At 44.6% G+C, this 23688-nt stretch overlaps 1 long non-coding RNA gene across 1 annotated transcript in view; it reads left to right on the top strand.

Annotated features, from left to right (window-relative positions):
- LOC137356585 (uncharacterized) overlaps positions 1 to 23688 on the top strand; it is a 208299-nt gene that overhangs the window by 148491 nt on the left and 36120 nt on the right. Inside the window, exon 4 of the long non-coding RNA XR_010971097.1 lies at positions 23554 to 23624. This is a non-coding gene — a long non-coding RNA (uncharacterized lncRNA). The remainder of the gene's footprint in view (positions 1 to 23553; positions 23625 to 23688) is intronic.

Raw genomic sequence — 23688 nt, 5'->3', positions numbered from 1 at the left:
TTCCTATATTTTCCATAATGTTGCTACCTACTATCTGCAGCCTATCAAAATTCATCTGTTTCCTCTTTCCCATTGCAAGATCTTATCTGACTACTTAACATATTTTTCCAACCTCACTTTACTGAGTACTGAATCTCAAATTCATCCAATTCCTTTTGGAATGTTTCCAATAAGTCAGCTCATACAGATTTGCTATCTAAAAAAAAATATTGCATACTTCAACAATTCTACGTGTGACGGTATTCCTTATGTTTTGTTTAACTTGTGATTTCTTTCATTTGTACTCATGCTCGTTTATTCTTTAATCTCTTTGCATCCAGTCATGTCCTTCTACATAGTGAGTGTCTGGTGACAATTTGACCATAGGAGACATCATAGCAGATCGTGATGCACACCTGACAAATACACACACACGCATTTCAGTCGGGAACTGGAGAGCAAAGAGGAATAGGATCCCTGCCTAGGAATGCTGAAACCAATTGTAATACATCTTTCTCGCCAAACCCACCATCACTGTTGCAACAGAAATCATCTAACCTAGCTCAGACTGGGATCAAATGTGTGGTCCACTTGATCTATAAAGTTCAGTACCAACCTAGGCAGAATATTTTCCCATTGAGCCATCAAGGAAGCCATCTGTTCACAAATATAAATAAACATATGCTTGAGAAGGGAAATATCCAAGCTCGGACCTAATGGTGTCAACCATAGCTCAATTGGTATCTCTCTTAATTCTGTGTCAACAAATTCATGGGCCTTCCCCCAAGGGGTGGCAGAATTCTTCAACTTACAATAGGGCAGGATGTCCTGTCTTTCAGAAGAGATGTTAAACTGATGCTGGTTGATCCTCTCAGATGAACATTAAAAAACCCCTGGCAACAGTTTCAAGAAGTGTAGGGACTTCTCCCTGGTATCCTGGCCAATATTAATCCTCAGTCAACAAAAGAAAATCAGGTTGTTATCACATTGTTGTTTGTGGGACCTTGCTGTATGCAAATTGGCTTTTATAAAATTCATTTCATGGGACGTGGGCGTTGCTGGCAAGGCTGCTGCATTTCCTGCATTCTAACAGCAGCTACACTTCAAAAGTACCTCAGTGGCTGTAAGGCACTTTTGGATGTCCTGAGGTTGTGAAGCTGCTTTATAAAATCAGGTCTTTTTTCTTTTTTTCTCTTAGAATGTAGTTGTTGAAGCATCTGTGCCTTCTAGACTTTACAGATAAAAATTACTCACAAAAAGCAGTGATATGTAATTGCACAAAGGCGAGCATGGGCAAATTGTTCATCTGTAATTATGTGCAATTGGAGCTGAGATGCAAATCGTAATTCAACAATATTAAAGATATGCAAATATGTTAAATTTACAAAGGAAAAGTTGCGGGCAAAGGTGACAGAAAAAAGAATAAAGCTCTAAAATAGATTTTGCAGTCAGTGGACTGAATTAAAACAAGCATTGCTGAGTTTGTAAGATTCTGACTTGGCATAATATTGCCAAGATATTACTATTTGTCCTTTAAGCTTCCTTGCACAGATTAGACCCAATGTAGGAAGGTCACTCATTGTGTGGGTGGCATATCTGGCTCGACAGCAGCTCTTAAAAAGCTACTGCTGTGTAAAGGTAAGAAGCAGGTCCTTTGGCAGCAAAACATTTTTTCTGTTCGACTTATAGAACAAAGAAGATAACATAATAGAACAGCACTCAGGCAACACTCGTTTTTTTTTCCCCTGCTAGTACTTTCTTATTATTCTTTCGTGTTACTGCCATTTAAATTGCACCATACAAAGCTGTGAGAATAGACATTTCTTCAGGGGCTCCGAAGGCACTGCAGGATTTAGATACAGTAGTGATATTCACCAGCAGCCAAAAAATGTAGGTTAAATAACACCTGAGGCATTTGCCCACAAGTGTCACTCGCCAGGATCCACATTTATGGAATCTCCACCTGTACCAGGAGCAGTCAGAGGAGACCTTTCTTTGTCACCGCAGGTTTGTGCCATCTGTTGCGGGATGACCCACAAACAATATTTGGATCAGGGCTGGATCTTCACAGAGAACTGATGATTACCAAAGCAGGAAGCTTTCATGCTACCAGATCTTGCCAAATCATGCTAGGGGACATCTTTCACATCAGGCAATCTGCAGTGCATTCATTTACCATGCAAATGATCAATGCTATGTTTGCAAGTGGCAATACTTGCATTACTTTGCTCGTGGAAAAGTTACATCAGCTGAACATGGCACAAGATTTTCACTGGATGTCAAGATGTCAAAGATGGCACCTTTTGTGGGCATCAGGATTCATTATATTAACCCCATGGCCTGCATTATCTGTTTCATTCTATCTCTGTCCACCTCTTGTTTGTACTGTCTCAATAGACTCATGAACCAGGGTTGACAAGAGTATCCTTGGTCATCAGGGAGCAATCTGTCCAATTCAATTATAAATTGCTGTAAAATGACCATTACTTGGGTAGCAGGCACTCATTTGCATAAATTTATATATTAATAGAATGGAATGTTTTTCTATCCATGAGCATGGGATTCATTGCAGGGGCCTGAATGGCCACACGTGCGGCATACATTTTGGGAAACCTACCACATTGAAAATATACAGTACATTCTCATGCTGCTGGTGGATTTCATATGCAGAAACTGATGAAAGAATTTGTCCTGACAAACAAGACATCTGTTGTGTGCCAGCTGAACTCATGCACTGCTACTTGTCTAATTTGGCATATATCTCCATGGCGGCTTGGAATGAAGCAGATGCATAAAATCTCAAGATTGTGGTCACTTTCATAGACATTAGTAGAGCCATTGTCTGGTCAATCTTCTCTGAAGGTCAGGCTGGAGGGAACAACATAACTCCATGGCTGCCTCCCTCCCTCATGAAGATTAGTTGGCAAAGGGAGATGTCCTCCGGATTATTTAGGTAGTTGTGCCATGGTTAATAGATATGCTGGCAACCTACCTCAGGTGTAAATGGACCTCTCTTATCACATGATCACAAGATAATTAAGGATGAGAAAGGCCATTGGGCCCATCTAAGTTCATCGATGCAGAGATATCCAAACAATCCCCATTGGTCTTTCCAAATATTTCTTAAATAATTTTTGCCTTCACTACCCTAACTGAAAGTTTATTCCACAATTCTATCACTCTTTATGTGAAGAAGTGTTTCCTGACATCAGTAGTAAAATTCCCTTTTACTAATTTGATTGTGCTCCCTAGTTTTATTTTTCCAGCTTAATTTAAGGTGATATTCTGAGTTAATTGGTTCTATACCCTTAATAATTCCATAAATATAAGTTCACTTCTCTGAGATCTCCATCCCAGGATGAAAAGCCTGAATTTCTCCTGTATCTCCTCATGAGCCTCATGGCTCGTCTAATTTCCTCCAGGGCTTGAATACCGCTATTTTTTTCTTCTTAGCAATCAGCACTACACATAGCATCCAATGAGGAGGATTTTATCCTGCCTTTGGAGACTGGAATGGAGGGGGGAGTGGCATCGGGTGGTATGCCTGACATTGTCCTGGCGCCCTTCTATTTTGTCCAGGGCGAGGAAGGCCAAGGACAGACTTCCCTCCACAGGCCTGTTGAGGCCCCTAAGTGGCCAATTAATGGCCAATTAAGGGAAGCCTCCTGCCTCAGCTCCGATTTTATTGAAGATGGAGGGGCCTGCTGCCAGGTGAAATCTGGAAGCCTCCTAGTGGGCTGGGGGTGTCTCCCTCCTTTGGGACAATCCATGGCCCCTGGAGGGCCACTCCAGAGGTGATGGCCGCCCCCCCACCCTCCCCCCACTACCCCCCGACAAGACACCCCACCCCCAGTTAATTGGCTTCCCGCTGTGAAATTGCAATGGGAGCCCAACCGAGGCAGGGTCTCCCACACCTTCAGGCCCTCCGCCAAGACCCACAGCGCCGAGATAAAATCCCGAGCAATGTGTGGTCTCACCAAAGTCCATTACCTCCTCTGATTTATATTCAACTGTTTTGCCAATGTAGTTCAACATCATATTAACTGTTGTTAATTACTGCTCTGCATTAGTTAGACATGTTTAGTGTTGTATCTACTAAAATATTTGTCTTTTGTAGCTTTAGTTTTACTTATTTCAACACCAGTCATAAAGTGCACATGTTATCTATTTTTCCCTCCTCTATCTGGCACTTTGCACATTTCTGCGTTAAATTTCGTCTGCCTATTGTTCTGCCTATTTAGATAATTTGTCCAACTTGTTCCACAATATCTGATTCACCTCTTCCAAGTTTCTGCCACTCTTTTTGAACATAGATACCACATTGATCCTCCTCAGATCCTCCTGTCTTCCTTTTCCAAAACAAGCAAAAACAGCATAATATCCAGAAAAATAACCATCTTCTAAATTTTGCTCCAACTAAACTTCCAGCTTCCAAACAGCCAGAAACAGAAAATGCAGTGGAAAAAAATGTAAAAACTAAAGCAAGAATACAAACAGCAAATGTGCATTTAAAAAGAAATGCAGAGGGTGTAATACTAAAAGCATTAGTGCATGAATCCAAACGGCCGTCACAGATATTGCAGACACCATAAAAGCACATGTTCTGAAAGTACAGAACGTGTCCTCTCTACATCATCAATTTGAAATGGGTGCAGCAAGCAGACAGTGCAATCTTGGTGAGAAATGGAGCATTAACATCACTGAAATAAATTAAAATAATTTATAGGACCTCAGTGAGGCTATCACACATTTCATATGAGATCATACATGCTGGCCCTGTCAGCAGCATTTTTCATTCAGTGTTCACTTGCTAACAAAAAAAACATCAGCACAGAGTTGAAATTTTCCATGGTTTCTGAGGTTGCCACAGAATTCCTCTGATAGATCATGGATTTCATCTAATCTTTTTTAATCTCCTGGAGGAAGGTACTGTAAAATTTCTCCCTGACTACCCCTCTTCCCCCCATAGGTTATGAAGCTAAATTCCAAAATCTATATAACCTTACAAGCTGCTTTACACGTACAAGCTACATTATATGTATAAATGTAACATATTGATGCCAACCTTCCATGCTTTATGTGAACACTCATTGTTTAGCTGAGCCAGTATAAAACTCCATAAGCTGAGAAATACACCAAATACCAAAAAACAACATTTTCTTCGGGGAGAGTACAGGGCTGCCATGTGAAAAAAAGCCTTATGTTTCATTACATTGAGTTACACATAAATTGCAGCACAGAAACAGGACATTCTGGTCCAACTGGTCTATACTGGTATTTATGCTCTGCACAACCCTCCTCTTTGTCTCACTGTATCAGTGCTTGTTACCTTCCAACAGGCATTAGATATTTATGCTTCTTTAACCCCCTCCATTATAAGTGAAGGAACGTTGAATGTATCTACAGTTTAAGCTATAGAAAGCCACTGTATTTTCTATGTAAAACATGTCTTTTTTACATTATAATGCCTGCGCCTGCATTTGGGTCCTTTGTTGAGTTGTCTACTTTTATGCAGCAGAGTCAGTTATTTTTTTGAAGCTGTTGTTTCAATTTTTTACAGGTTTTTTAGGTTGGCATGTACACAAGAGACCAATACAGAATAAAAATGATCTGGCTGGGAAATAATGGTGACCCACGCCATAAATTTGACCATTATGAGCCCTGACTCTCCAGTGAGAGTTTACGCAAATCGTTAGCATGTGGATTTGAGGCTAACATGGAGACATCAGGTGTGAATTTCCGTAGGGGTTCTCCAGCTGGTCCACTGTAACTTTGGCTGAAGATCCATGGAAACCCTGGAAGGATTATGTAAATGATGTTTTTCTGGTTTCCGCTGCCCTTCCATTGAAGGTTGCAGTGGACAAGTGGAAGAACTCCTATGGAATTCATACCCATTGAGAACAGACTACATGGCTGTGATAGGCTGTGTCATAAAATAAGTTGGCACCTACCCAGTGCCTATACAGGTTTGTGCCATCTAGCACCTAGGAACGCCTAGATCAGAATTTGAAATCGATAATTGCTTGAGAAAGAGGAATGTTAAAGGATGTGGGGAATGAATATTACTATGGAATTATAGTAGGTGACTGGTGGAGAGAACATATTTGATGAATCAAATGGCTGTTTCCAATTATTTTATGATTCCAGAAGACCATGGTCTGGTTTCTCACCCTGGAGACTTCAATGGGACTGGATGTGTCATAGAATAAAACCCAAATATTCTAGCAATTAAATAAAACAGAAATGCTGGAAATACTCCGCAGGTCAGGCAGTATCTGTGGAGCGAGAAACAGAGTTAACGTTTCAGGTCGATGACCTATCATCAGAACTGGAAACAATTAAAAGTGTAATAGGTTTTAAGCAAGTACAGAGACAGGGAAAGTGGGTGGGGGGGAGTGGTAGTGAGGGGAGGAAAGAACAAAGGGAAGGTCTGTGATGGGGCTGAAGGCAGGAGAGATTAAATGACAAAAGGGATGATGGTGCAAGGCAAAAGGGACAAGTAAAGAAACAAAAGATGAGTCTAGAGAAGCTGAAAATAGCAAAAACAGGATCATTATCAGGACCTGCTGTCAGAAATAATGGGAGCAATGGTTACAATCTGAAATTTTTGAACTCAATGTTGAGTCTGGAAGGCTGTAAAGTGCCAAATCGAAAGATGAGGTGCTGTTCCTCAAGCTTATGTTGAGTTTCATTGAGTATAGGTGGCTGAGGACAGAGAGGTCAGAGTGAGAGTTTGGTGGAGAATTAAAATGGCAGGTGACCAGAAGCTCAGGGTCAAGCTTGTGGACTGAACACACGTGTTCTGCAAAACGATTACCTAATCTGCGTTTGGTCTCCCCAGTGTACAGGAGACTGCTTGATGAGCAGCGAATACACTATACTACATTTTTTAAAAGTACAAGTAAATTGCTGTTTCACCTGGACGGAGTGTTTGGGGCCCTGAACAATGAGAAGGGAGGATGTAAAAGGCAGTTGTTGCATCTCCTGCGCTTGCACTGCAGATGCTATGCAACAGGGTGGGTGTGGGGGATGGGGGGATGTGACTGGTGATTGAGGAGTAAACCAGGGTATCACAAAGGGCAAGGTCTCTTTGGAATGCTGAAAGGGAAGGGGAGGGGAAGATATGTTTGGTGGTGGCATCACGCTGGATGTGGTGGAAATGTTGGTGGATCATCTATTGAATATGGAGGCTGGTGGAAGGTGAGGACAAGGGGAACCCTATTGTGGTTCTGGGAGGGGGGTGATGGGGTGAGAGCAGAAGTGCAGGAAATGGGACGGACACAGTTGAGGGCCCCGTCAACAATGAAAATGTAAGATATATTGGAAGCACTGGTATGGAAGATGGCATCGTCAGAACAGATGCGATGGAAGTGGAGATGATGAGAGAGTGGAATCGAGTTCTTACAGGAAGCAGGGTGTGAGGAAGTGTAATCAAGTTAGTTATGGAGTCAGTGAGCTAATAGCAGATCTTGGTTGGCAACCTATCCCCAGAAATAGAGATAGAGAAGTCTGGACAATGTGAAGTTGATTTTCACCTCATCCAGACACATCTTTTGTTTCTTTGCTTGCCCCATTACCATTCACTTTTGCCTTGCACCATCACCCCTTTTGTCATCTAATCACTCCTACGTTCCACCCTATCACAGATCTTCCCTTTTTGATTCCTCCCCTCCCCCTTTCCCTGCAACAGTACTTGCTTAAAACCTGCTACATTTCTAACTTTTTCCAGTTCTGATGAAGGGTCACAGATCTGCAACGTAACTCTGTTTCTCTCTCTACAGATGCAGCCAGACCTGATGAGTATTTCCAGCATTTTCTGTTTTTATTTCCGATTTCTAGCATCTGCAGTACTTTGCTTTCACACCAGTAATGAAATCAGCTTCCAACAAATTCCATCTTCCTTTTCTTGATGGCATGCTTCACAATTTAATAAGGATGCATTGTGCTTGTGTAGGTTTTGATAAGACGTAACGTATGTTGAGTTAGATGTACAAACATCGACTAACCACATTTATTACAATCTAGGGCTCCTGATTACAAATCCAGTGGAAATCATTTACTGTCGAGCTAAAAGCAGATGACAAACACTGGGCCTGTGATTGCACATAGCTTATAATTCAAACTAGTAAAGCGAATCTAAATTCATGCAAAATCCAAAGCTTATTTTTAATAATAATAATGTCATGCGTATTTTGCTAGATGGCTGACAGAGGACCAAATGAAAATTAAAAATGTACATTTCTGTTATTTATTCAAGTGTTCAGAGTAAATGCTCACTACATTTCTGATAAACACAAATCAAAGATATATGTGTCATTTCCAGCTGTTAATTAATACAATCTACCTATTTATATTTGGTGAAAGGTAACATGAGTAAAGCTGCTGTAACTGTTTACAACATTGCAAATAATAATAATTTTCTTCTCCACCAATACAATTAATCTTACAAGGAATTCAGTTGTTGTTCCCATGGCTACGTACACCTTGTGTAAAAAGTGAAAACACCGCCTTTTCCAGCTACTGCAGATGGCACCATGTCAGTCAGGTTTCCCTGTGTCCCTGATTCAAAGCAACTCCAAATAAGATGAACTGGAGCTCTGTTAAGTGTTGAGAGGTGGAGAGGATGTTAACACTGCTACAGATAACAGAGAGGAGGGCAATTTCCTCAATTCCAATTTAACATGTTTACATATGTCAACGACAAAACAATCTTCTGTGTGAGCAAGAGAAGTCTGGAATTCGCCAATAGATTCAGGAGATAAAAAAGGCCTGAATACAATGGGCTGAATCTTAACTCCCAAAAATGGGTGGGTTTGGGTCAGGTCAGAGATTAAAATTCAGAAAATCTGGAACAGGAACCCAACCTGCCTTGAATCTGCCCACTTCCTGCATGGGCTGAAATTTGTGCTCTCGTCGAAGGCGGGTTCAGTGGCATGGGGGGGGGGGGGGTGTTGGGGACAGAAAGTCGCTGCAGAGCCATCTGTCCCCAGACCTGGCGCCATACTGCAGTGTATTGATTGTGTCAGAGGCAGGGAAGTACTGTGGCGGTATTGATGCTCCAACGCAACAACAACCTAGGTTAAATTGGAGAAATGCTGTTGAGCATGAATTTAAAAGTAATTATTTGTGATTCAGTGACTGGACCATGATTTTGTGAATGGGGTGCGACATTCACGTGCCTTCAGCTTTGCAACTGTTAAAAGCAGAAGGCACCGAAGCGAGAGGTATCCTGACCATTGCACCATAGGGGAGGTGGGGGGTATCTGAGATCATTGCTGCTTTCCTGATTTAGGGTCTTCAAGGGGGACGTGTGTACCAGGGGCACTGCAAAGGGGCAGTGTGTACTGGGGAGTTCTGCAAGGGGGCAGTGTATATTGGGGGGCTCTGCAAAGGGGTAGTGTGTACAAGGGGGTCTGCAAAGGGGCCGTGTGTACCGGGGGCTCTGCAAAGGGGCAGCGGGTACTAGGGGCTCTGCAAAGGTGCAGTGTGTACTGTGGTGCTCTGCAAAGGGGCAGCGGGTACTGGGGGCTCTGCAAGGAGGTAGTGTGTACCGGGGGCTCTGCAAAGGGCCACTATGTACTCGGGAGTTCTACAAGGGGGCAGTGTGTACCGGGGGGCTCTGCAAAGGGGCAGCGGGTACTGGGGGCTCTGCAAGGAGGCAGTGCATACCGGGGGCTCTGCAAAGGGGCAGCGGGTACTGGGGGACTCTGCAAGGTGGCAGTGTGTACCGTGGGCTCTGCAAGGGGGCAGTGTGTACTGGGGGCTCTGCAAGGGGGCAGTGTGTACCAGGGGGTCTGCAAGGGGGCAGTGTGCACCGGGGGCTCTGCAAGGGGGCAGTGTGTAATGGGGGGCTCTGAAAAGGTCTAGGTTGCGTGTATCGGGAGGCCTTTAGAGGGCATCACAAATGATGTTGTAATGTTTGTGATGTCTCACACATTCGGAAAAGATGGCAGCCCAACAATTACCTTTAGTCTTGAGACACATCAGGCATTCAGACTAGCAAAGATTGATAAGCATTGTTTCCAAGGCAGGCTCATCTCTGCATCTGAAGTGATTCAAAGGCCCTAGGACACCTGCTAAGGATCTCACACACCCTGTGTTTTTGGATCTCCTTGGCATGTTGAGGCAGCTCCAATGGGGGCAGGCCGAAGAGGCAGCTGCGCCTGAGCCTGAAGCTCCATGACGCGAACAACAGCAGCTGGCCTGGCCAAGAAGGGCCTCCGTACGCCAGGGAGTCTACAGGACCCGCATCACCTTCCTCCAAATGTCTGAGTGGCACTGTCAGCAAAGACTACAGCTCTCTAGGGAGGCCTTCGCTGACTTATGAGGTCTTCTGGAGTTTGGGGGCCACCCTATGCCTGTGGCCCTAAAGATTACAGTGGCACTAAACCTCTACACTTTTGGATCATTCCAGGGATCCACCGGGTTCTCTCAGGCTGCAGCCCACCACTGCATCAAGGAGGTGACCAATGCCCTGTTCAAGAGGGCCGGTGACTATGTGCACTACCGGACCGACTCTGACAGTCAGTCCGAGAGGACCTACAGATTCGGTACCATAACTGGATTTCCCCAGGTACAAGGTGTGATAAACTGCACGCATGTGGACATGAAGGCTCCAACAGACCAGCCAGCCACCTTCATCAACAGGAAGAGCCTCCATTTAATCAGTGTTCAATTGGTCTGCGACCACTGAAAGTGTTTCCTGCAGGTGTGGACCCACTTCCCAGGAAGCAGCCATGACGTCTACATACTTGGATAGTCCCAGGTGCCTCAGCTTTTCGATCTCCTCGCTCGCCTTCAGGAATAGATTCTCGAGGACAAGGGCTACCCTTGAAGACATGGCTACTGATGCCTGTGAGGAACCCTCACAATGCAGCGGAGGAGAGGTACAACACTTGCCACGGCTCCACTCGAGTGACCATTGAGCAGGCCATTGTGATGTCCTTTGAACTTGAGTGAGGTTTAGGCAAGCTTAGTACAATGTATGAGGCAAAGACAGAGAGACAAAGACTGCAGCAGCTGAACATAAAGGCTTCTCTGTTTATTCTGTCCGTTTTAGTTTCACTTTGCTAGAATGTGTGTTCTACTGCAGCTTCTAGATTACACAATCCACAATGCAAATTGCAATTTCATAATACTACAACACTACATCCCTCCCCTTCTTAGTTAATGAGAGACATAGCATGTTTCAATGATTGAGTTTATTGTTTACAGTTTTAGAAACAAAACACAAATAGTTCATCTCATAACAATCACTTAAGTATGGTGGACGTTTCCCTCACAAGTAGGATATTGTCTGACATCAGATGTAGTCTCATTTGACACATGCTCTTCATCTGAGGTGTCGATGTTGGAGTTGGATTTAATGCTTTTGAGTGGCGTTTTCAGTGCTTTGAAGAATGATGCATTTCTTGTGATGATTTGTGAACTGCTCTCAGCAGTGATCATTGATCCTTTTGTGTTGGTCACAACAAATGGTTGGATGTCATAAGGGGTTGTTTGTTTTCCAATATGACCATCATGTTTCACAAGTACTTTAGCTCCTGGCTTTAGAAGTGTAACTCTAAGTTTCATGTTTCGCTCTGCATTTACGTTCATTTGATCCTTCAGTTCTCGATCACATTCGTGTACATGTTGATCATTAGCTCCACAAGGTAGCTCAGGAAGACGTGTGCACATAGAATGTGCAAAGATGAGTGTAGTTTTAGTTTAGAGATACAGCACTGAAACAGGCCCTTCGGCCCACCGAGTCTGTGCCGACCATCAACCACCCATTTATACTAATCCTACACTAATTCCATATTCCTACCACATCCCCACCTGTCCCTATATTTCCCTACCACCTACCTATACTAGGGGCAATCTATAATGGCCAATTTACCTATCAACCTGCAAGTCTTTGGCATGTGGGAGGAAACCGGAGCACCCGGAGGAAACCCACGCAGACACAGGGAGAACTTGCAAACTCCGCACAGGTAGTACCCAGAATTGAACCCGGGTCGCTGGAGCTGTGAGGCTGCGGTGCTAACCACTGCGCCACTGTGCCGCCCCTGGAGGCTTTCCAGTAGTTGAGTAAGGAGTCACTCTGTAATTACGAAGAAAGTGATATAGCTCTTGATTCCATGACTTGTTCTCAGCTGTAGCTGTACGTATCACTTTTTTCAAGGTTTGCATAAATCTCTTGGCTTCACCATTAGCTCTTGGCCAACGAGGTGTGATTTTTCCATGAATGAACCCTCGGTAGTTTGTGAATTTACTGAACTCATCGCTGTTGAACGGGGATCCATTGTCACTTCTTACCGTTTGAGGGATTCCAAACCTTTTCCCTACGGAATTGTTTGGTCTTGACTATTCCTTGGTGTCCTTCATGTGCTTTATCGACAACACATTCCCAAAATGAGTGTGGAATGGCAATACAGTTATTGCATAACATGAGATCAGATGTGGTTGTAACGGTGAGCTCATTTCGAACATTGTGAAGACCTTATAGCGTGTGAACAATTTCATTTGTAGACGCTTTCTCGATCATGTCTTTTCAGTTTCGTGATTCTATAGCCTCCATACATAATTGCAGAGTCTCATCTTGTTTTGTTGCTGCTTTGATGTCGGCTAGTTTTAGTGACATTGGAGCCGCATTTATGCTTATGTAGTGCATCTCACTGTCCAACAGATATTAGGAAAATGATGGTTCACCTGGGGAGTGCAGCCAGAGCCAAGTCCATGGCACCATGGGTGGCTCAGCTGCACAGTGGGGTACAGGGAAGACTGGAAGAGCCATTGTGATAGGTGATTGAATAGTCAGGGGAACAGGCAGGTGTTTCTGTAGCTGCAGACATAAATCCAGGATGGTGTGTTGCCTCCCTGGTGCCAGGGTAAAGGGTGTCACTGAGCGGCTGCAGAGCATCCTGAAGGGGGAGGGTGAACAGCCAGCAGTTGTAGTTGACATCGGAAGCAAAGACATCAGTAGAAAGAGGGATGTGGTCCTGCAGTCAGAATTTAGGGAGCTAGGTAAGAAATTAGCAAGCAGGACCTCAAAAGTAGTAATCTCCGGATTACTCCCAGTGCCACGTGCAAGCGAGCAGAGGAATAGAAGGATAAGACAGATGAATGCGTGGCTAGAACGATGGTGCAGGACAGAGGGCTTTAGATTCTTTGGACATTGGGACCGGCTCTGGGGGAGATGGGAGCTGTACAGGCTGGACGGGTTGCACCTGAACAGAGCCAGGACTGAGTTCCTTGCGGGACGTTTTGCTGGTGCTGTTGGGGAGGGTTTAAACTAGTTTGGCAGGGGGATGGGGACCTGTGGGTAGACTCAGTTGGGACAAAATCAGAAATGAAAATGGAAGGCAGAAAATTAATGGATGAGTCTGGAAGGCAGAGGAAACTAAGGTTAGAAAATAAAAAACAGAGTTTGGGAGTTCTCAAGGGTATCTATTTCAATGCAAGGAGTATAACAAATAAAGCAGATGTGCTGAAGGCAGATAGTCACGTGGCAGTATGATATCATAGCTATTGCAGAAACATGGCTTAAGGAGGGACAGGAATGGCAGCTCAATGTTCCTGGTTACAGGGTTTTCAGACGCGATAGGGAGGGAGATAAGAAAGGAGGGGCAGTGGCAAGTTTGGTTAAAGAAACAATTACAGCTGTGAGGAGGGATGATATGTTGGAAGATTCATCAAATGAGGTCACATGGATTGAGCTCAGGAACAAAAGAGGGGCAATCATACTGCTGGGAGTGTACTATCAACCACCAAACAGTCAGAGGGAGATAGAAGAGCAGATATGTAGGCAAATCTCTGAGAAGTGCAAGAACAATAGGGCAGTAATAGTAGGGGATTTTCACTACCCCAATATTAACTGGGATAGCTTTAGTGTGAAAGGAATTGAGGGAGTAGAATTCTTGAGGTGGAGTCAGGAGAAATGTTTGGCCAGTATGCAACAAGTCCAACAAGAGAGGGTGCAGTTTTAGACTTAGTTTTAGGAAATGAAGATGGGCAGGTGGAAGGAGTGGCAGTAGAGAGCATTTTGGTGGTAGTAATCATAATTCAGTCAGTTTTAACATAATTATGGAAAACGACAAGGATAGAACAGGATTTAGAGTTCTCAATTGGGGCAAGGCCAATTTTACTAAGCTGAGGAGTGATTTAGCAAAAGTGGACTGGAAACAGCTGCTTGAAGGTAAATCAGTGTCAGAGCAGTGGGAGGCATTCAAAGGGGAGATTCAAGGGGTTCAGAGTAAACATGTTCCCATAAAGAAAAAGAGATGAGTAAGAGGATAACTAAGGAGAGAGTAGGGCCCATAAAAGACCAAAAAGATAACCTATGTGGAGGGGTGGAATATATTGGTTTGGTTCTTAATGAATACCTTGGGTCTGTCTTCACAAAAGAGGGAGACAATGCAGATATTGTAGTTAAGGAAGAGGGGTGTGATGTATTGGATGTGATAAACATTGGGAGAGAGGAAGTATTAATGAGATTAGCATCCTTGAAAGTGGATAAATCACCAGGGCCAGATGAAGTGTACCCCAGGCTTTTAAAAGAAGCAAGAGAGGAAATAGCGGAAGGTCTGACCATCATTTTCCAGTCCTCACTGGATACTGGTGTGGTGCCAGAGGACTGGAGGGCTGCTACCATTGTACCTATGTTTAAAAAGGGAGTGAGGGATAGACCGAATAATTACAGGCCAGCCAGTCTAATCTCAATAGTGGGCAAATTATTGGAATCAATTCTGAGAGACAGGATAAACTGTCACTTAGAAAGGCATAGATTAATCAAGGATAGTCAGCATAGATTTGTTAAGGGAAGATCTTTTCTGACGAACTTGATCGAATTTTTGAAGAAGTAATAAGGAAGATAGATGAGGGTGGTGCAGTTGATGTGGTCTACATGGATTTTAGCAAGGCTTTTGACAAGATCCCACATGGCAGACTGGTTAATAAAATAAAATCCCATGGGATCCAGGGAAATGTAGCAAGGTGGCTCAGTGGCAGGAAACAAAGGCTAGTTGTTGACGGGTGTTTTTGAAACTGGAGGGTTGTTTCCAATGGTGTTCCGCAGGGCCCAGAGGATCATGGGGATCTGGAACTCACTGCTTGAAAGGGTAATTGAGGCAGAAACCCTCAACTCATTCATAAGGAGTCTGGATATGCACCTCAAGTGCCGTAATCCGCAGGGTTACGGACCAAATGCTGGAAGGTGGGATTAGAATGGGTGGATCGTTTTTCGGCCAGCACAGACACGATGAGCCAAGTGGTTTCTTTCTGTGTCGTAAACTTTCTAGATTCTAGATCAAATGTTGTTCAGCAAACTTTTCCTCACGACTAATAGGACTGGATGTCAGCAACGGATGTCATGAAAGATAGTCTGCTGGGTTGAGCTTGCCTGGCTGATACTCAACACAACACTGAACTTGTATTCTTGTAGTTTGAGTATCCAATATTCTATTCGAGTAGGTGGTTTGCTATGTGGATTGTTGAACAAGCTCACTAGTGGTCTATGATCAGTTATTACTTGTTACATCTTCTTCTTGTTTTCTGGTTCCCAGATGTTGGAAATAATCACACTTTAAACTTGGAAAGGTTTGATTTGTTCAGCCACCATGCTGCCTGCTGTAGGACTGGTGAAACTGTTTTCTTGTTACACATCACATGACTCTCCAGTGCAGCTGTGAATGTGGCCCCACTGGAACACTTACACATGACAACTAGTTCCTAGCTAATTAGTTCCTAGTATTTTACAGGTAGGATCACAACATATAACATCCCTTTTTTTTAAAAACATAATGCCCCTATATCAAAATAATTAGCAATATAACTAAAGAAGATTATCAACCGACTTTTGGAAATAATCTGAACCCCTTTTTAGAGTATTTTATAGTGTGTATTCTATTTCTAAAAAATATTATTCATGGTATCACTTGTATGGTAAGAAGTTGTGCCTCCATCTTGTAGATTTGGCATTTGTTACCCTTAGTGGTGAGTTGCCACGATGTACAAGCGATGTTGTGTCACTTGCTGGTGATGTTGTTCATGTTGTCTCGCTGGATAAAGATGTTTCCAGTGTTGTTGATGGTCTTTTCTGTTGTTCCAGCTCAGGTGTAGGTCTACTATGGATTCTGTTCCTTCTCATTTGGTTACCAGTTTTGGTCTCAATGATATATGACCTTGGAGTCTCAGCTTCACTAACAACTTTTGCTGGGCTCCAGGTTTTCATGATTGGATCCTGTATATGTACAGTTTGTCCTTTCAACAGCTTGGGTAGGGATTGAGCATGCTTGTTGAAGTGTTGCTTTCCTCTTACCAGTGAGTTGTTGTCTCGCTTCCTCCTGGTCACTTGAAGGATGTATTTTGCTTGGCAGAGTAGTCTTATATTTTCTTCCATTCACCAGCACTGCAGTGATTTCATGTCAGCCTTGAGAGGTGTGGATCGGAGTGACAATGAGGCCAGGTTTGGGTCTTCCTTCGTCTCTTGGCATTTCACAAGGGTTATTTTGACTGTCTGGATGTGTCTTTCTATAAATCCGTGTCCCCGTGGGTAGTGTGGTAATGAGGTGATGGTGTTGAACCTATACTGATCAGCCAATTCCTTAAATTCTCTGGATGTAAATTGGGTGCCATTGTCACATATTAACCTTTCAGGAATCCCTTGCTCAGCAAACAGAACTCGTACTACTGCGATGGTTGTTGCTTCCCAATTCATTATGGGCTGTAGCTGTGCATTCATTCCTGTCTCGGCTGACATTTCATTTTTCGTTTTCGCACAAGTCACTTCGTTTTTCTTTCTCTCTCTCTGGCACTAATTTGGGTCAATTTTCCCAATCTAGTTCTTTCAAAATGTTCTGGGTTTACCCACAGAAACTCGCTGCCACCATGCTACATCTTCTTGTTGTTTTCTGGTTCCCAGATGTTGGAAATAATCACACTTTAAAACTGGAAAGGCTTGAGCTTTTCATTTATTTGTTCAGCCACCATGCTGCCTGCTGTAGGACTGGTGAAACTGTTTTTTTGTTACATATCACATGACTCTCCAGTGCAGCTGTGAATGTGGCCCCACTGGAACACTTACACATAACAATTAGTTTCTAGCTAATTAGTTCCTAGCACTTTACAGATAGCATAACAATATATAACATTACTTTAAACTCGCTTCCATATAAGTAGAGATGAAAGAGTAAGATACCCCATGTGATTGAGAGTGCTTCTCTGTCTGTTTGCGAATAACGTGGCTCTACAAGTGTTCACGATCTGCTTGCCATCACAACGATTAATGGGTTACCTGTCTTGTCTTTCTCTATGAGAGCAGCACCTAAGCCAACTGGGCTTGCATCCATGACTAGCTGGATGATTTTCTCAGAGTCGAAATAAGCATTTGTGCAACTTGCTGACAAACGTCTTTTGATCTTGTGTACCACCTGTTTGTGTGATTTAGTCCATTCCCAATTGGTGGTCTCTTTTGTCGGATCAGGTAGGGGGGCAGATAGTGTAGCGAGGTCAGGAATGAAGCGACTGCAGTATGTGACAAGTCCCAGCAGACTCCGGATTTCTTGCATGTTTGTAGGATCTGCAGCATTTGCAATGGCTTTAACTTTCTGTGGATCTGGTGATACTCCTTCACTGAACATGTAACTGAAGAATTCAATTCTGCTTTCCTTGAACAAACACTTATCTTTGTTCAAGGTGAGGTTACATTCTCTGAGACGTTGTAGGCATACATGTAGATAGATGTGTCTCGAGTTCCCTTTCAGTGTGACCATAGATGAGAATGTGATCACTGATGTTCAGTGTGTCTTCAAGACCTTGAAGTGCAGATTGAATCAAGTGCTGAAATACCTCAGCCGCTGAGCTGACTCCAAAGTTGAGCCTCGTGTGTTGAAAAGGTCCAATGTGAATAGAGAACACAGTAAGATATCTCGATTTTTCTGCAAGCTCGATTTGATGGAAGTCTGCATTGAGGTCAAGTTTAACAAAGTATTTAGCACCTTTCCCTTTCTCAATGATATCATCGATTGTCGGTGTCAAGTGTCTTTCTCATTGTATGGCTTGGTTTGGTGATTGCATATCAATGCAGATTCTAATCTGGTTCTCACTCTTGGGTTTTCTGACTTGTATGGGTGAGACCCAAGGGATAGGCTCATCCCCAACTTTCTCAATAATGTCAAGGTCAAGTAAGCTTTGAAGTTCCTTCTCTGTCTGTTTCCTGATATGAAATGGTATGTGTCGCCATTAATGTGCAATTGAGGCACATTAGGGTCGACATGCAGCTTGCAGGTAACACCTTTCAGCTTTCCTATACCAGTGAAGCAATCAGCATACAGTTGAAGAATGTTTTTGTTTTGTGAAGGAATCGTGTATCTGACTGCAATCATGTGCAAATCTGTTGCTGTGTGGAAACTGATAAGCATGTCACATTCTCCAGATATGACATAAATTAAAGCATTCATCCTAGTGTCTTTGAATGAGACTGGCATTTCAAAAGTGCTGAGGATTTTCGGTGGTTTGTCACTGTTGTACGGGAAAATTTTCATATTTCCTGGTTTGCAGAGAACGGGGCAATCATGAAGTTTGTTGAATGTTTTGTCTCCCGTGACATTGACAGATACTTCTGTGTCTATGAGAGCATCAATGTCCGAACAGTCAATGGTCACTGTCACACGTGGCTGTTTGCTGTGTCTGAGAGTGAGCTCAAATGTATGTTCAGGGTCATTCACCTCTACTTTACCTACATTCTCTTGCCTTTTTGCTGTGGTATGCATACGTGGCACCCTTCTATTGGTATTGATCTTAGTAGTTGAGTTTACTGATGAGCAACAAACACGAACAAAGTCGTTGGGTTTTCTGCAAGCTTTACACTGTTTACCAGTAGCAGGACACCCTGTACGGTGTGGGTAAGCACTGCCACAGTGGAAGCATTCTTTGGATAAGCAGCTGTGTTTGTGAGACAGCTGTTGTTGCTGTTCAGGTGGTTTCCTGGCGTGTGAGCGATGAATAGTGTTCACAGGAGTTGAAATTGGAGTGTGGTAGTTACTGTTAGCCTCAACTTCAGTAGCTCTGGACTCTAAGAGCGATAGTGATCTTGCTAACTCCAGTAGCTCTGCCAACTTTCTGAATTTCTCGAGTGCTTTTCAGCATAATTGATTAGAGAGATAGCCTTCGACTATTCATGTTTTGATTTCCCGTTCAATATGTTCAACATCACCAAAGTCACATTTTGTTGCCAGTTGCCTCAAATGTGTGCAATATTGGTCAATTGTCTCGTTTGTTCTGATGCACTAAGCAAGAAGCTTATGGTGTTTTTCTTGGGCGTGAAGTAGGCTGTTAGTGCATTTTTTGGCTAGGTTGTAGTCAATGCACTCAGCAGTAAGTGTCTCAAAGATATCTTCTAATTCTTCACCTCCATAGTGTAGAAGTAAAGCCTGTTTCCTTGTGTTGTCTGTGATTGTGAAACCTGCCATTGTGCCTTCAAAATGTCGCAGCCACTTTTGCCAATGTGGGGATACAGATGATGACTCTGAATGCACATCAAAAGGTGGTAGGTTGGGCATAGACAACACCATATTGATCATCAATACAGTGATAAGGGATCCGGAATTGTGCTCCTTTCAGAGGAAACTTCTCTGCAGTGATCCAAGATTATATACTTTTTTTTGATTGGATGGTTATTTTGGGGAGATCAATGTGTGAATATACACTGTACTAGCTTCCTGTATGTCACTCTGACAGTCTCCAAGTTAAAATGTTGTCTGTGAAAGTAGACAAAAACCTTCCAAAATTTTCATACCTGAAAGCAATGTTTCTGTTTTTTTTCATTCATTTTCAGTTTACCATGTCGCCATTGTGATGTCCTTGGGACTTGAGTGAGGTTTAGCTGAGTTTGGTATGTTATGAGGCAAAGACTGAGAGACAAAGACTGGAGCAGCTGAACATAAAGGCTTCTCCGTTTGTTCTGAAGAAGGGTGACTGACCTGAAAACGTTAACTCTGCTTCTCTCTCCACAGATGCTGCCAGACCTGCTGAGTATTTCCAGCATTTCTTGTTTTTATTTCAGATTTCCAGCATCCGCAGTATTTTGCTTTTATCTCCGTTTACTCTGTTTGTTTTAGTTACACTTTGTTAGCATATGTATTCTACAGCAGCCTCTAGAGTACACAATGCGGTTCCGCTGCCTTGATCGATCAGGTGGAGCCCTGTAGTATGCCCCAGCAAGGTTCTCACATGTCATGGTGGTCTGCTTTGCTCTGCACTATCAAGCACTACAGAGCAGAGAGGCCTCACATGAGGAAGTTATGCCTGAGTGGCAAACATCCTGTGGCGAAGAGGATGCGGAGGAGGGACAGGACCAAACAGCTATGGAAGATGATAACACAGCGATGGAGGCCAGACATGGTGAGCAGTGCACAAAGGAGGAAAGAGACAACCTCATAATGACTTGCTTTCAGCACCCTGATGTCTACTCAATGAGAATCCAACACTGACCTTCATACATGTAGTCTTCTGCCCCCTTTCCATCTGTTACTTGATTGCTGAACAGCTGCATTGTGCGCTAGTGACCATGGGAGACCATTTCTTAATGAGATCTGCAGTCACATTGCCATGTTAGTAAGAGCCATGGTCACAGTGGCACTGCACTAAGGGGTAGGGTGGATGTCAGAAGCTCACAATTAAGGCATGATGAAACATGGGTTTTACACAATGATGTCTGATAATTGGTATAAAAGAGCATTTAATTACATTCCACATAACATATTGGTATCACCATGATTATCCATGTGTAGCTAGGTGATTTTCCTAATACGCTTGCAGGTACTTCTATGCGGTGTGACCCCTGCGCTAGCAGCTGGGCTGGAGGCAGGCTGCTGATCAGACTGCCCCTTGGCCTGTGATGAATTCGGCAGCTGTCCTCTGAGTGCCTGAGGCCTGGAAGTCCCCGGCTGCTTGAGGCTTTCCTGCAGTGGTGCAGGACTCTCCTCAGGTGTCATGGCTACAGGAGCTGGGCTCACTGGCGGAAGGGCTGAGGAATCGCTGTCCCGGCTCGGTGACCTGAGGGGAATCCCTAGATATGAAACGCAGCCTCTCCTTCTCCCTCTCAAGGCTCAATGGAACCTCCCTGCTCACCAGAGAAACACTGGAGGCTGGATTTTGTGTAGGAGGCGGGGCTCCTGGCACTGAGTGAAAAGGTGCCTTTTCCTGACCCCGGTACCCAACCCCCGCCACCCCCCAGAGCGATCCTCCGGTCTTTCTCAATCAAAGTTTCATGAGACGGAATTCCTGCTCCTTAAAAAGTCGTGATCACGTCTGCATGAGCTGCTGGCCATCAGAGGGCTAGCAGCTCAGCAGTAATGGCAATATCACCAGTAACGGTGGTCACACCCGGCACTGCAGAGGCCTCGGACCCAGACCCAGCAGTGGAGCTCCTGACCAGAGGTAGGTGAGGCAGGGTCGCCAGGGAGGGATGGTCTTGCTGTCCAGGGGGAGGGGGTTCCCAGTGGATGAAGTGGTTCATGGCAGGGAAGTTCCATGTTGCAGGGTGACCTCCCCACATGGCAGAGGCCCACCCCCGCTGGGAGGGGGCCATTAATTGGCCACTTAAGAGCCTCAATTGGCCACTGGATGGGAAGGCCATCATTGGCCTATCCCGTCCTCGGGAAGATCGTTTGGCAATGGGGAGGCTAGGGGCCCACTGCCCCTGCCACCTCTCGCGACTGTCCGTGCACCCCGCCTCCAGCCCCATCTTAGTGGGGTCCATAAAATTCAGCCCTTGGAGCGGGAAAAGTCTCCAGGCTCCTGGTCTTTCTCTCGCCTTGCCACTGCTGAATTGAGCTCATGGCCAAGGCGATGGTGTGCAGGTCCTGATGCATCCGTGGAATCTGGCTCTCTATGAGGATCGCCAACCTCTCAATGGAGGAAGCCATGCGCACGTATGCCTGGGACATGGCAGCAGTCATGGCATGGATGGACTCCTCCATCGTCCGCTCATGACTGCGCATAGCCTCTGGTATCTCTGCCAAATATTGCTTTACCTCTCTCTGCAACTCCAGCAAGCCCTGTGTCGTCAACACCAGAAGCTCGTCATCAGCCTGGGGCTCAGCATGGGCCTGGCCACCTACAGTCCTCCAGCTGTCTCAGCCTCAGACAGCTCCTCTAGCGCATGTGCTCTCACCAGCTAGTGACCCTGATTCTAATGCCATTTGATTACCCACCGAGGTGAATGTGAGTCTGTGCTGGTGGAAGGTGCAGGACAGTCACGGAATGGTGCATCATCTGAGTGGTCCTTGTTCTCAGATGTTGACGAATGTCCCTCTGTGGCTGCAGTCTCCTGCAAACGCCAACCTGCATTAGAGAACACAAATATGGGTGGGTTAGGCTGCACATAACCCGTTATGCCAAACATGCCTGAGGTGGCTCTTCATCATTAAACAATTTTTCGATGAATGGCAATAATCACTCTCTTGCGCAGGAACTCCAGTCCCTGTCAGATATGGCGTGTCTGCTCTGGCTCCCCACTAGTTCTCAGGCCTCTTCTTTGGCTTGGCTGAGAGGACATATGTCTGGGACACCTCCACCGGTCCTGGCCGCCTCCCTCTGGTTATGGGCCCTCTTCTCCTGCAAGACGAAGGATGTTGAAATTATAAATTGGCATACATTTCACCATGACTGTTCTGCTACCATGGGCTCCCTCGTCACCAACTGGGGGACTTGATGTATCTCATACTGACTCACGCTGTCATGGGATTTACTGGGGCTGAGCAATGAATGTGGCTTGTTTCCCAGATGCAGCCATGCATCTGTCTTGATGTTATAACCTTGCTTACTTTGGGATGGCAGTGGCACCCTCACCATATTGAACACCCTGCAGTGACATCCACACCCCAGAATGAAACTTTGGAACATGGCGCTCACCTTGGCTGAACGCATGAGATCATTGACCCTCCTCCTGCACTGCACCCAATTGCATTGGGTGACCACACAGATGCTGACCTCCTCTATGATCTCCATCCAGGCTTTCTTGGTCAGATGGGAGGACCTCTTCTTACCACCGCTGGGGAAGAGAACCTCCTACCTTTCCCTTGCAGTTTGGAGAAGAATCAGCAGGGAGGTGTCACTGAAACATGGGCCACCTTTAGTCTGACCTCTGTTATCTTCTCCAGTCTTCCTAGAGGAGATGATTGTTGAAGATGACAGTGATATAAACTTCTAAGTGTAACAGCTAAATCACTCTCTGTAGACTGCAAGAAACGAGTGAATGCAGGGCTGGCAGGCCTGTACAAATGGCACTAGCACCTGATTCGATGTTCACCCTTGGTATGTGATTGGGGTAACTGCCACCTCCATTATGTTAAATGGCCATCCGCCACATAATCGCTGCAGCACAGCCGCACATTTCACACACGGGACCACCACTATTTTCTGCACCTTCTGTATGTCCTGACGGTAGGTTCATTAAATTCAGCTCCCTATTTTAATGGAGGCAGGATGAGGGGTGGGTGGCCAATTCACTCACAGGAGGCTGGTTGGTCATTTAGATATTTTAATGAGGCTGTGTGACTTCATTTTAACAGTGTTTCTATTTTTAACCAGGGCTGGCCAAGTTTCCCTAGCCTCGGGAAACTCAGTAAATGAAAAGAGACGAGAAGGGCTGAATCCATGAGGTAAGTGCTTTTACAGCACTGCTTGTGGGCCAGGAGGAGCAGGATTGTTTCCTCTAGGTCCAAC

This window comes from Heterodontus francisci, chromosome 3, assembly GCF_036365525.1.
Source record: "Heterodontus francisci isolate sHetFra1 chromosome 3, sHetFra1.hap1, whole genome shotgun sequence".
Classification (NCBI taxonomy): Eukaryota; Metazoa; Chordata; class Chondrichthyes; order Heterodontiformes; family Heterodontidae; genus Heterodontus; species Heterodontus francisci.
This window is presented reverse-complemented; position numbering and strand designations above follow the sequence as displayed.